This window comes from Mytilus edulis, chromosome 6 (assembly GCF_963676685.1).
Source record: "Mytilus edulis chromosome 6, xbMytEdul2.2, whole genome shotgun sequence".
NCBI classification, from domain to species: Eukaryota; Metazoa; Mollusca; class Bivalvia; order Mytilida; family Mytilidae; genus Mytilus; species Mytilus edulis.
Genome location: NC_092349.1, coordinates 19,002,089 through 19,016,974, shown reverse-complemented (window position 1 = coordinate 19,016,974; position 14,886 = coordinate 19,002,089). Strand labels below are relative to the sequence as shown.

The 14,886-nt window shown below is 31.7% G+C and overlaps 1 protein-coding gene across 2 annotated transcripts in view; it reads right to left on the bottom strand.

Annotated features, from left to right (window-relative positions):
* The window catches only part of LOC139527289 (sodium-dependent dopamine transporter-like), a 69,469-nt gene that overhangs the window by 54,172 nt on the left and 411 nt on the right, over positions 1-14,886 (bottom strand). Inside the window, exon 1 of one of the 2 annotated variants that reach the window (XM_071322634.1) lies at positions 9,317-9,781. The exons of the other annotated variant lie outside the window; for it this stretch is intronic. The gene's annotated coding sequence lies outside the window, so the exon portion shown is untranslated. Of the gene's footprint in view, positions 1-9,316; positions 9,782-14,886 lie in introns of those variants that run through there. 2 annotated transcript variants of the gene reach the window in all.

The following is a 14,886-nucleotide window of genomic DNA, read 5'->3' as shown; positions in this document are numbered from 1 at the left end:
TTGTAAGATGGGTATTTTAAGTTTCATCACAAAATAAAAAAAGATTTACAAAGGAGAACAAATAAAATAGTGCTTGTTTTTCAGTAGTTCAACCTTAGAATAAGTGTATACCCCCTTGATGAACTAAAGATTTAATATATAGTATTTAGTAAAGAACTTGCTGTCATCGCAGCACTTTTCCGGATAAATCTTCATTTGATATGCTCAAAGCCACAAGTTTCCAAGTATAAACTGACAATTATATTTACACAAGAAAGCTATCAAAATAAGAAGCAAAAAAAGTATCTAAATCCATCTAAGGACAAATTTGCCTTCGGAAGTTGGTTCATAAGCTTCAATTAAAAACATTTTTTAATGATACCTGCAAGGACTCACAATATACCAGTGGTATTGACTTAAGGATGTACTTAGGTGAGGTTTTAGAATTTGTGTCAAATGTTCGGACTCCTTGGTGTTTTTCCATACAACACAATGTAAAATATTTTGCCCCATAACACCCATTTATTTTTTCATATAAGATTTAAAACCTCATGAAAGGTCATTTACCAAAATTTTAGAAGATTCTTAATTTTCTTTCTTTTGTTTTGAGATCGATAATACCAATGCAAATATAAGGTAAAAGTCCGAGTCAGTCTTTTCCCGCCATATTTTAAATCTTAAATATCTCGAAAAGGAGGTCCATGACCTATAAATATTTTTAGCTTACATTTATCCTTAATTGATGCTCTTCCAGGTTATAGTATCAATTTTAACTTCTTAATTTATTAATTTTCACCTAACCTCACCTAAGTACATCCTTAAACCAAACAAAAGATTGTTTTGAAATTGACAAAATACAGTAGAAGTATATAGTCATATTTTATCATATACTAGACTAAACAACATATGAAGTTTACTGTATGATAATAGCATTTACGTAAATATCATATTTTTCGAATTGGTGCTTAGCGGGCTGATAAGAAAAGTTTATCACATGCGGATTGTTATCACATGCCTTTCCGTAACGTTATCGCATGGCATTTCGGCGATACTCGGCAAATTCCGGAAAATACACCTCAATGATGTACGTTTTCAGTGAAAAACATTACAAAATTGTGTACAAAACAATTATTTACATACTGAAAAGTATATTGTGTTAAATAATAATAATAAAAAAACAAAATAAAAAACAAACAAATTATTTAATAAAAGCATTTTTTATAAATTTCACTGAAACATAATTTAGAAAGTTACTTTGAAAAGGTTGAATTTTCCGAACAGTCTTCAGAATGTATATTTTTGAAAATTCGTCCATATTAAAATGGTATTTTTCTCTGTTGAGGCATATGGTAGAAAGATTTCATATCGAATGTACTAAATTTGGGGTCCGACGTCCGTGAACTTTTCACTCTTACTTCTAAAATATATGAATCTGTTATTTTTCTCTATTGTTGAAGAATATGATAAAAAGATCATAATCAACATGTCAGTTTTCATATTCTATGTATTATCAGCCCTCGAGTCATGCGGCTCTTGGGCTGATATTGAACATAGGGCTGATACTAAATGCGATATGAAAAATGCCATGTTATAATCTGATACTATCAGATTATTACATGGCATTTTTCATATCGCATGTATTATCAGCCCTATGATCAATATCAGCCCAAGAGCCGTATGGCTCGAGGGCTGATAATACATGGGATATGAAATCTTGTTGATATGATCTTTTTATATCAGCCCGCTATAAGCACCAATTCGAAAACATATGGAATTTAAGTTAATTTAATGCTATTATCATACAGTAAACTTCATATGTTATTTAGTCTAAGTATATGATAAGATATTTTATCTATATCATATCGCCTAGGTTAAACAAAAAATATACACAGTAAATAAAAGAATGCATCTGACTGCAATTACAAAGGGGAACATTGTAAAAATGAAGATATCTCACTACAATTACAAAATGGGAACATTGTAAAAATGAAGTCATCTCACTACAATTACAAAATGGGAACATTGTAAAAATGAAAATATCTTACTACAATTACAAAATGGGAACATTGTAAAAATGAAGATATCTCACTACAATTACAAAATGGGAACATTGTAAAAATGAAGTCATCTCACTACAATTACAAAATGGGAACATTGTAAAAATGAAGTCATCTCACTACAATTACAAAATGGGAACATTGTAAAAATCAGCGAAGACGTCTGGCAAAGGAAACCAGTTAGGCAAAGACAATTTATGTTCGGCGAGGAAAGGGAGGGGGTAAATTTTTATTTTTATTTTATTAAAAAAAAAAAATGTTTAGGAAAGGACCTGAACGTATTATTTGTTTCCATTGAAAATATGGGGAAAAGTGTGAGTCTCTATCCCTAAAATGTCCTTGCTTATATATTGTATTAAAATATAAGTGGTTTTTTTACCAGTCTTTAAAAAAAAATATTTCAAAAACACAACCGATGCCCTCTATTCCACAGAAGATAAATGGTTTGTGCTTACGTGTCATGAAAGCAGAGAAAGAAGCAATGCAACCTTGTAATTATTCTGTCATAACATGCTTTATAAGTTTACAGAATATTAATAGAATGATAAAACAAGACCAACACAGCGATTTTTTTTAACCCAAAGTCTTAAAAAAATTAAAGAAATTAGAAACATAATCGATATCCTCTCTCCTTAAGAAGATTGATAGTTGGTGCTTTTAAAAGTTGTATGAAAGCATAAAAAGAAACAATGCAACCTTTTAATTATTCTGTGACGTCATAACATGCTTTATAAGTTTTCAGAACATTAATAGAATAATCAAACAAGACCAAAAGAGGAACAAAAGAAACTAGAGGAACAGTCGAACTCATATAAATCGAAAATAAATTGACAACGCCATGGCTAAAAATGAAAATGACAAACAGACAAATAATAGTACACAAGAAACAACAAAGAAAAACTACACTCAGCGTGTTTTTTTTTTACCAAAGACTTAAAAAAAATGAAAATATAACCGATGTCCTCTCCCCAAAAGAAGATTGATAATTGGTGCTAAAGTTTTAAAGCAGAAAAATAAGCAATGTAACCTTGTAATTATTCTGTCATAACATGGTTTATAAGTTTACAGAACATTAATAGAATAATCAAACAAGACCAAAAGAGGAACAAAAGAAACCAGAGGAACAGTCGAACTCATAAATCGAAAATAAACTGACAACGCCATGGCTAAAAATTAAAAAGGCAAACAGACAAATAATAGTACACAAGAAACAACATAGAAAAACTACACTCAGCGTGGTTTTTTTTTTACCAAAGACTTTTAAAAAAATGAAAATATAACCGATGTCCTCTTCCCAAAAGAAGATTGATAATTGGTGCTAAAGTGGTATAAAAGCAGAAAATAAGCAATGTAACCTTGTAATTATTCTGTCATAACATGTTTTATAAGTTTACAGAACATTAATAGAATAATCAAACAAGACCAAAAGAGGAACAAAAGAAACCAGAGGAACAGTCGAACTCATAAATCGAAAATAAACTGACAACGCCATGGCTAAAAATTAAAAAGGCAAACAGACAAATAATAGTACACAAGAAACAACATAGAAAAACTACACTCAGCGTGGTTTTATTTTTACCAAAGACTTAAAAAAAATGAAAATATAACCGATGTCCTCTCCCTAAAAGAAGATTGATAATTGGTGCTAAAGTGGTATAAAAGCAGAAAAATAAGCAATGTTACCTTGTAATTATTCTGTCATAACATGCTTTATAAGTTTACAGAACATTAATAGAATAATCAAACAAGACCAAAAGAGGAACAAAAGAAACCAGAGGAACAGTCGAACTCATAAATCGAAAATAAACTGACAACGCCATGGCTAAAAATGAAAAAGACAAACAGACAAATAATAGTACACAAGAAACAACATAGAAAACCTACACTCAGCGTGTTTTTTTGTTTTTTTTACCAAAGACTTAAAAAAAAATGAAAATATAACCGATGTCCTCTCCCCAAAAGAAGATTGATAATTGGTGCTAAAGTGGTATAAAAGCAGAAAAATAAGCAATGCAACCTTGTAATTATTCTGTCATAACATGCTTTATAAGTTTACAGAACATTAATAGAATAATCAAACAAGACCAAAAGAGGAACAAAAGAAACCAGAGGAACAGTCGAACTCATATAAATCGAAAATAAACTGACAACGCCATGGCTAAAAATGAAAAAGACAAACAGACAAATAATAGTACACAAGAAACAACATAGAAAAACTACACTCAACGTGTTTTTTTTTACCAAAGTCTTAAAAAAAAATTGAAAACATAACCGATGTCCTCTCTCCAAATGAAGATTGATAATTGGTGCTAAAGTGGTATAAAAGCAGAAAAATAAGCAATGTAACCTTGTAATTATTCTGTCATAACATGCTTTATAAGTTTACAGAACATTAATAGAATAATCAAACAAGACCAACTCAGCGTAAAGCAGGTTTATAATTTCCCATATTTCGTTGCCTCAATCTCAATTTGATGTAATTACTATAATAACATCTCTAACTTGTCAACGCGTTCCCAGCTTTTAAAATGCCTACTTCAAAAGTTATTGTATCAGGTATACGGCATAAGTCAACAAATGGTCGATAAGTTTTTGCAACTTTTGTAAGCTTGACAAATTGTTTGGACGTTTAAACAATTAGCACAATCTATTGCTCATAAATCTAAGATTTGTATTACATAAAAAGAGTGCTTAATTTGAAACCGATTAATAATCACAACATTTGAAAACAAGAGATCGATTGAAAAATGGTATTTTTCTGGAACAATTAGGTCTTTTACAATCAATGAGGGTCGTAAAGGGGGGTATCTGCATTGAAGAACGCGAAATAAAATTGCCATTTCACGATGAATGATCAGTTAAAAATTTCTTGCAAGTTGATCTTTTTACCGATTTAACAGAACACGGTGAATAAAGAATATATTTCACGATTGCACGTGAAATAAAAATGGCAAAACACGTTGCGCGGAAAAACCCTTACCATCCGCATCAATAAGACACTTTAAAAAGCCAATATTCAAATGTATCATTCTATTAATCTCCTTCTGGTTCTATAAACACACAGACTAATGTCCTCATATGTAACAAATACCGTACCACTTTGTCTAACAGTCCGTGTTAAATGGTATATAAACATTTATGTACGAATCTATCAAAGTTTTCATATAAATTCAAACGAACATTGTTCCAAATATCTGCTAATGACTAACAGAAGGTCTGAATCAATGCTAAAGTACTGGAATGACTTTAATAACATTTTTTTTTATTCAATTTTTACACTGAATCAAAGAAAATGTTTAAACTTTAGATTTTTTTTTTGCGTATTTTTTAGATTTACATTTAAAAGGAGAACAATGTGTATAAGATGCTTGGGACAGCCGAAAGAGGGGTAAATATATTGGGAGGTAAATACAAAACTAGAGGCTCTCAAGAGCCTGTTTTGCTCACCTTGGTCTATGTGCATATTAAACAAAGGACACAAGCACACATGGATTCATGACAAAATTGTGTTTTGGTGATGGTGATATGTTTGAAGTTCTTACTTTACTGAACATTCTTGCTACTTTCAATTATCTCTATATATATATCTATAACGAACTTGGCCCATTAGTAACAGAGGAAAATATTTTGTAAAAAATTTACAAAAAAATTTATGAAAGTTGTTAAAAATTGACTATAAAGGGCAATAACTCATTAAGGGATTAACTGACAATTTTGGTCATGTTGACTTATTTGTAGATCTTACTTTGCTGAACATTATTTCTGTTTACAGTTTATCTCTATCTATAAAAGTATTCAAGATAATAGACATAAACGGTAAAATTTCCTTAAAAATTACCAATTCAGTGGCAACTGTCCAACAACAGGTTGTCTGATTCATCTGAAAATTTAAGAGCAGATAGATCTTGACTTGATAAACAATTTAACACATTGTCAGAATTGCTCTAAATGCTTTGGTTTCAGAGTTAAAGCCAAAATCTACATTTTACCCCTATGTTCTATGTTTAGCCATGGTGGCCATCTAGTTGGTTGGCCGGGTCATGCCACACATTTTTAAAACTAGATACCCCAATGATGATTTTGGCCAAGTTTGGTTCAATTTGGCCGGGCTGTTTCAGAGGAGAAGATTTTTGTAAAAGTTAACGACGACGGACTACGGACGCCAAGTGATGAGAAAAGCTCACCTGGCCCAAAGTGAGCTAAATATGCATTAAAATGCTAAATTATATTCAGTCTCAAATATAAGGACCAGTTCTTGAATTTTAACTTTATCATAAAACATCAAAATAAGGCCAGAGTTCGGTTTTAATGGATCTTTTTCAAAAGCCGTAAAACAAATATCTTGAGAAAAGAACATTATATAGGCTCCACAGTCATGCGTCAAATACATGAGAATTTGTGTATTTTTTACGGACATAAACAATAAAAGGAAACATTGGCGGCAACGTTCAATCCGAACTGTTCTGTAACCAAAAAAAGGCCAAGGTCTTTAATATTGAATCCCAAAATACAATTTTTTTTCTGGATCAGTGGTTCCGGTAAACTAGGTTAAAAACTGTTCCAAAGAATGGACAATTCGGATCAAAACAGATGAAACAAAGCAACTGATGCATAATAAAGAGGTCAAACATCGTGATTTATAATGTGATGTTCTTATTATTAAGAAGCTATTTTGAATTTATAGTAATATCATATCAATCTACTATTTTATATGTGAAATTTGAAGTATTTTGACCACATTTAAAAAACCCCATTTAAATCAAACCACGATTTAAAGGAGCTGTGAGAAATGCGTTGAAAACAAAGCATATTACATGTCCTTCATTTTAAATTTATTGGAAAATAAGAAATTCCAGTCGTCTGATACTATGCTGATACAGAACTAAGAAATATGTTCCACTATGATTAATAAGAAAAAAGTAAAATGAACTCCGAGGAAAATTTAACGTAGAAAGCCCCTAAGCAAATAGCTAAAATAAGGCTTAAACACATCAATTGAATGTATATCAACTGTCATATTCCTGACTTGGTACCGGCATTTTCGCGGGGTTGAGGTCATGTTTATGTTCAGCATTGAATTATGCTCAATAATTTAAAAAATCAAAACGTTTATATATTCCTTTGACCTAAATTATTTAAAGTGATTGATTTTAGATGGAATAACATAACTATTAAAAAGTTTCTCACGAGTAAATAATGTTGAATTTTAACATTATTTTGCACGTATTATGAACAAATATCTACATAAAAGGGATCATAGTATTCTTTTCTGTTATATCAAATTTTTAGATTGATTTGTACGATTATTTCAGAGTAAGTAGATCAAGGTTATTGGAGGGTTGGAGTATATCATTATGACAAAACAATGTTTGTGGTGCATGCGTACAGTTAGTTTGATCAAGGTATGTCAGCAATTGAAAAAATAGCTGTAGAAAATTAACATATTCAATTACTGTTATAAGGTTATCAGGAAATTTGACGTATTCTGTTACAGTAAAATCAGAAATTCAAGAAAGTAATTACAGTTAAAAGCATGTATTTACAGTGAAATCAGAAACTCAAGAAATCAATTGAAACATGTAATTACAGTTAAATTAAATCAGAAAAATTCAAAACTAACATATTCCGTTTCCAGCAGATTGGAAATCTAAAAATAAACACATTCCTTTGATTGGAAATTGGAATTCCCAAACTAAGAACTGAGAAATCATTAAAAAGAAATTAGAAAATCCGGAAATCTAAACACAAGACTTTCTATTAGAGAAAATGGATACATAACAGTTTTTACCCCCCCCCTCCCCCCCCCCCCAAAAAGAAATACTGATATGAAATTTGAAATCTTGAACACTATACGTCTACAAAATTCAGTAAAGGTGTATGCAACACTTCGAATGTGACCTTGAGGGGTCATACTGATGTTATTTTGCCACAGAAATTCCACCTATTTTACAGTATTTTGCAGTTTCGATATATCTATAACTCTGAAACACATAACGATACCATATTTTAAATCATGACCACTATACATTTTCAAAATTTCTATATTACTACCACAAGTTTATGCATGGGAAATAATTAATGTAAACAGTAAACGGTACAGAACATTACGATGTCACAGTGGCCATACTACACGTTTAGTGTTAATAAATACACAACTGCGCATGTCCGACAGATTTACACCGGACTTGTTACCATTATATTGAAGTGCTGTATTAATGTTAGTAAATAAACAACTGCATGTCCGACAGACACAAACTAGACGTATTAATTACCCATATCGTCAGATCATAGGTTTTCGTACGTCATATGAACTCGCACTTGACATACTTTTTTTTTACATACTTTTTCAATGGAAATTATGACCTCACAATGAATTCCTGATAGCACGAAATCCCATGAGACGAGTATATATATATATATATAAGTACTAATAGCATCACTAATGCATGGATATGCTTGACATTACGTGTCTGTAAACAATCAAGTTTTGACCTATTTTCAGGCTTTTTCGTGTATGTTTCATATGTATCCAATAATCTAGAGTAATTGGGTACCCTGAATGTGTCGTTGCATTGATAAACACAGCTTCAGCTTCAGCTAGCTAGCCTTTCACAATTATCTTTTATAATCATATTATGAGTGTCTAACAACTATTATATAAGCTTTCAAGTTCGTCACGTTTGGTTTGTGTAAAATTATTGCATACACAGTATTTTTGGATTATTCTTATAATCTACTCCTATATTGTAACATGCAATGGTCAAATACTCGACAACCATGAGCATCATAGTACACGGCTACAGAGCTAAACTCGTATATTTTGAACAGTTTCACAGTTGGTCATGTCTTGCTTCTGAAGGCTCGCTGAGTATAATATATGGGTTTTGTTCAGAGCTGTTATAGTCATCGTCACTTAGTCTCTGGTGGATAGTTGTCTCATTGACAATCATACCGAATCTCTTATTTTATATATTGGTAATACATTTTGGAAGCGTATACCAAAGCTTCGTGATAGGTGAATAATATCGGCAACAATGAAAATGATAGCACTATTTCGATATCTACTGAAGAACAATGAAATAAGCGATTGTCGTTTAAATTCTGAAACGGCTAAAATACAAAATAAAAATGGAAATTATGACTTGATAAATAAGCGTTTCTTGACATTATTAGTTCGTCTGCATTAATTAATCCTTTATGTAATTTTTTTTTTAACATAAGTGTCAAATTGTCCCAAACTGTTACTAGGAAATGAAATAAAAATACTCAATGTAACTTACCCAGTACTGGCAGCAGACAGCGAAAGCAATTCCATACACTCAAACACTATACATCCATTCATCTGCATGAAAACGGAATTTAAGAAAAACCTATCGCAGTGTGCATAGCTCTCTTTCATATATCTCGTGTTAAAATATATAATATAATTTTCAAAACATCCTTCAAATCAAACCTTAAAGTACTACACCACTATACTTCGATAATAAGTACTCCCTGCACGTGACATAAAAGCAAGTATAGTGAATTTCAGCAACGTATACGCACAGTTACAAGATACGTTTCCTTAGTGACGATTCGCTCTGGAAGGACACGTTTATCGTGTGAACTCTGGGTAATATATTACTTAGAATATTAACCATTACTGAAGAATAAGTTATTCTTATATAAAGCCTCTGTCACCTACATCCGACACTCTTTCCGGGATTACCAATGTCTTATTGTTCAGTTTCAATAGCAGTAACGCTAGAAAAAAGAACGGGAAAAGTCATTGTATAAAATTCAGCTTCATTTTGCCTCATTTTTCAAGATTGCTTCATAGCTACAAAATCCACTACACACAAGAAAATTAAAATAATTTACGCTCATTACCTAGAATGATACCAAACCTACTTTTATTACCTAAAGTGCATGTACATCCAGCCTTGGCATATATATATAGAAGAAATACGGTATCACAGATTTGTACTGTTTTGAAATAGAGAATCGTGCATATTATTCTTTCTTGAATGTCTGACATGAAGTTCAAATATTTAGTTTATTGCAGATATAGAATTTAGATGCATTTGTTAATGTAGAAAGTAACGCAACCAGGAATGACATGACGGGAAAATTGGCACGTGTAAATTTGTTCTGGTCCCTTCTTATGTTTGAAATATTTGCTACTGGTAGTTACGCAAACCACAACAAATCTTATAAGTGAAAGTTTGGGTAGTCACATTTTTATACTGAAGGCACCCTTTATGGGAATGATAGTCAAAAAACGTTTGCCGCACTCTAACTAAATGCTGTAATTAAGGCTTTTGATAACATTTGACACACATACAATGTATTAGGTCCGGATACACAGTTGTCGTCCTTTGATTTTAGTTGTCCTGATTTTAATACAGTACCTGGTGAGGGCAGTGTGTTAATTGACAACTTTTGTTATACCCTTTCCAAATTTATTTCTTCATGTTTTATGCCTCAAATAGCAAGAAGGTGGGTGAAATTACGCTGTAAAAAAATTGAGTAGTGGATTTTAAGGCAGTAGTAATTTGGTCCTGCTAAAAAAAAGTTGAAATTTAGCCTTTCGGAATCTGTCAAAAGATTTCAAGCCACCTTCACATAAAATTGTCCATAATTTGAGTTAGAGACAATGAAGTTTTCTATAATTTTGATATGATTTGTCCCAAAATTAGTACAACACACTGTAAAAATATTATTGAGAAAGCGCAGGTGGGATTTTTTTTAAATTTTCATTTATTGTCTAAATGAAATGCATTGCGAAATAACTACGTTCTCGGACCATATATTGTAGATTTAAAGAAATGCAAAACTGACGTGTCCACCCCAATACAAATTGATATTTTACACCCGACAGCCTTAATTTAATCATTGTTCAGTGGTGATCCTCAATATAAAGGAGTGAAATCCATTCAAGACATCAGTAATGACAGTTTACATTATTGAGGCCCCTCATGGGGGGGGGGGGGGGGGTCCTAGTAATCACATAATCACCATTTTTTTGCCAATATAATCACATAATCATTAAATATTTGCTTACCTTTAGTAATCAAATAATCATAAACTAAAAATACAGTCCTAGGTAATCAAATAATCATGAAATATTTGGCTTAATAATCAAATAATCATTAAAAAAACGGCCAAGTAATTACATAATCAAAAACCCCATGAGGGCCCTCATTATTATAGGGACAGAGTATCAAACAAATTGTATCTTGACAAATGATATGGTACTATACGTCAAATAACAATTTAAAAATGACATTAAAATGTAACTCGATTACGAATATGGACTATAAGGAGGGTCTAATGTTTACTACAAGGAGACACTTTGTAATGTAATGAAAATTGAAGATAATACTAGACGCTATATAGTGTGAATATGTCTGCCAAATGTAATGAATATTTACGACATGTGCAACATTGTTACATGTTTGAAAAAAAATCAGGTCACATCATATTATTTTTACTGTTTTTATCAGTCTCGTCTATTTTAGATATAACAGATGCAACCTATTTAAAAATTCTTATTTTTTGTTTTAAATTAATATTAACATTCGATCAAACTTTTTTACAGGATGATGCACTAAGTAGCTTGATACATAGCATTACATATATTTTTTCACTAGCCATGAAAAAAAGTTCACAAGGTAGGTTATCAAGGCAAATTTTATTTATTAAAGCGGTATTTCGGATTTTTGTGAACATTTTGTGTGCATTCAGAACACGTTGAACTGCACCTGACAGTAAAATAATGTGTGTTTGCGGTATTGTGTTTCCATAGGTTTCTAAGATACGTCATGACTATATCATGAATATCGAACTGTCAAAAAGACTCTGGTTGAAAGATGATATAAATGTTCCCGGCAGTCTCTCAATACATACTTTATATAGAGAATGATACATGGCAAAATCCGTATCACATGCCGTATCACCCCGAGATACCAAGATCAGCCTGAGAGCATTTAGAGCATATGTCTTAGCATATGAAAAATTGTACAATTAAGGTTCCAATCCTTGCTACGAAAAAAAACAAAAATATAAAGAAACACAAATTCATAAGTCGATAACTTGGCTAAACTGCCAACGCCATGGCTAAACTGCCAACGCCATGGCTAAACTGCCAACGCCATGGCTAAACAAACTTCTACTGTTCCCTGAAACACATTTTGCGATAAGGAAAACCAGTTGTAGACGACTTTTTTTTATATATAGTATCAAATATATTTTTTTCTGCTGTTTTCTGACTTTTATTTTGCATATTTGATGTCCTCATTGGAACCCTCCTCTATGAAAACAACAGGTGACAGGAGAAGAATTCATCAGTAAGACTTTAACTATAAAAATAATAAACAGTTCTATAAAAATATGAAACTGATATGAATAGAAAACAAAGTAAAGTAAGCATAAAATTAGATAACAGATAACGGAACGAAGATAACTTCTCGTTTAACTCGTTAACCTCGTCTTTGTCAGATATCGCCATCTTGAAGAAATAAACAAGTTTGCTAATTAACCTTTTGCATAACTGCTTATATCAAAAAGGGGCGATCAAAAAGTTTTATGCAATTTGTTCTCTAAAATTAAAAGATTTAAAGTTTCCGTCTTTTAGTATTCATTTTATAAAGTTTGAACCTGCACAGTAAAATATCATGCATTGAATAAAGTGGACGATAAGTTTCAATGCAAAAACTACATACGTGGCGAACAGTGCAAATAAAAAAAAAAGAAGATGTGGTATTATTGCCAATGCGACAACTCTCCACAAGAGACCAAAATGACACAGAAATTAACAACACTGTTTTGTAAAATGGGGAAAAACGTCTGCTTGAAACAAGAACAAACACAATTTCACCATTCAGGTCAAAAACAGAAAAATAAATACATATGATACTCATACGACTTCACATGATGCGCATGTCTGTCACTGTCTTTTTACAGCACACAATCGACTTTTTGATATTTACAGTGATACTACAGATCTTATTGTCCAGTTCTACTTCTATATCAATATTTAACTTTCCGCCATTGAAGAAAGATGAGTAAAGATTTAATGGGAGATGTTTACACATATCTTTGTGTCCAGTTCTACTTATATATCAAATATATTCAACTTTCTGCCATTGAAGAAAGATGATTGGAGATTAAACGGGAGATGTTTATACAGATCTGTGTGTCCAGTTCTACTTATATATATCAAATATATCCAAGTTTTTGCCATTTGAGAAAGATGAGTGAAGATTAAGCAGGAGATGTGTTTAATCATCGTTGTAATAAAAAAAAATAAAGCGTATGAACATGGAACAGCACTTAAACCAGAAACTTGTCGTCTGATCAACGAACCGAATAAACATCCGCGGTAAAAAGGAAATCGTCCATTTCTTTTGTGCCTTGATGTTGATAATAGTGGAATATTCTAATACGTACTCCATGACAGGAAAATCGATTTCTGCTTAAAGTTTAATACTTGAGATGTTTGAGAAAAATCTGCCTTTTTCTGATCTTTTTTTTCTTCACTGTTAAATTAATTGAAAAATATGTTTATTCAATGTATCGCAATCAATGTGTTTTATTTACACTAAAGTGGCTTTTCGTTAATTGTTTTCTATGTAAATGATCACGCTTTTAAAAAACAGGACATAACACTTAATTATGTAAACAACAACTGATGTCAATTCAGTAAGGCGTAAAGCTTCCTTATTTTACAGAGAGATAAAGAATCGAAAAAAGGCCTCGGTATACTTTTGAAGCTGGAAAATAATCTTTAAGCCATTCTCTGATTTTTTACCGTTTATTCTGGTTTCTTTATTAAAGCGCTTTTTATAGTCGGTACCACCGGTTTTATAGGTGACAACTGACGACTGAGTATGGTTCTTTTGTTAATTCCGCATGTTCATCATTGCTAATGTATTTTGGTTTTATTAGATATAAGAACATGTGGTATGAGTGTCATTGCCTGTATAAAAAAAAATGAGAAACACTTATGAACAACATGAACAAACGACAACAACTGAACATCAGATGACCTAAGAGAGGTGCACAACAAATGCAGCGGGCTGGTACCAAACCTTCACCCTTATGTGAAACAATTATTATAGTGTAGCATCACAACATAGAAAGATACCCCTGCTTACGGATTTTGAATTCATTGCATTATGAGAATGCTGTGATAATCCCCACAAGTTTTCCCCATATTGGACACATAATATTCAATTTGATTCCATGAACATCAATTTTGTATCTCTTCAATCATTTTTTCTTTAATGTGAATATATGCAAAAGTAGTCCATGACATTATTTGTACTTTAAACATTAATCAACAATTAACGTCTTGATCCAGTCGTCTGAATTAATGCATATCACAAACCATTTTATTTCCTCAAGTTACATAACGATTAAAATCATCTGAAATGTCATCAGTACGAATTATCAGCCGTATATCTGTTAATAACTGATGCAATTTCACACGCACTTGATGTATTCACTTGAATGAACATAAAAACTTTGTAAGACTTTTTACGTCTGATCAATGTGTTTTCTCTCGATTTAACTGCATCGGGAACGCTCCAAACCAAAAAAATCAAATGATGTATAAAAGACCGAAAAATAGCAAGGGTGTAAAACTTATAAAACTCTAAGTATCGGAAGCATTTTTCATAATTTACATGCACCAGGAACGCTCAAAACCTAAAATATTTGAAGGCGAATGGTCAAATTCATGTGGGGTCAATTTGCCCGAGGAAAAAAATTATGAAAGCTCGATAAGAAAACGTTTGGTACACAAAATAGGGGTATACGTTGAGCTTTATTAATTTCTGTTAAGATTATCGTTATGTGCTAAAAAGTT